Raw genomic sequence first — 705 nt, 5'->3', positions numbered from 1 at the left:
GCACTCATCTCACAAATGGCAACCCACTCCAGTGTTCTTGCCTGGAGAATCCCAGGGACAGGGGAGCCTGATGGGCTGCCATCAATGCGGTCGCACAGAGTTAGACATGACTGAAGCGACTTAGCAGTAGCAGCAGCAGCACATGCTAGTAAAGTAATGCTCAAAATTCTCCAAGCCAGGCTTCAGCAATACGTGAACCGTGAACTTCCAGATGTTGAAGCTGGTTTTAGAAAAGGCAGAGGAACCAGAGATCAAATTGCCAACATCTGCTGGATCATTGAAGAAGAAAAAGAGTTCCAGAAAAACATCTATTTCTGCTTTATTGACTATGCCAAAGCCTTTGACTGTGTGGATCACAATAAACTATGGAAAATTAATTCTGAAAGAGATGGGAATACCAGACCACCTGACCTGCCTCTTGAGAAATCTGTATGCAGGTCAGGAAGCAACAGTTAGAACTGAACATGGAACAACAGACTGGGTCCAAATAGGAAAAGGAGTACGTCAAGGCTATATATTGTCACCCTGTGTATTTAACTTCTATGCAGAGTACATCATGAGAAACGCTGGGCTGGAAGAAGCACAAGCTGGAATCAAGATTGCCGGGAGAAATATCAATCACCTCAGATATGCAGATGACACCACCCTTATGGCAGAAAGTGAAGAGGAACTAAAAAGCCTCTTGATGAAGGTGAAAGTGGAGAG

This window comes from Bison bison, unplaced genomic scaffold (assembly GCF_000754665.1).
Source record: "Bison bison bison isolate TAMUID 2011002044 unplaced genomic scaffold, Bison_UMD1.0 scf7180017864157, whole genome shotgun sequence".
Taxonomy (NCBI): Eukaryota; Metazoa; Chordata; class Mammalia; order Artiodactyla; family Bovidae; genus Bison; species Bison bison.
The sequence above is the reverse complement of the archived record's forward strand: the minus strand, read 5'-3'. Positions refer to the sequence as shown.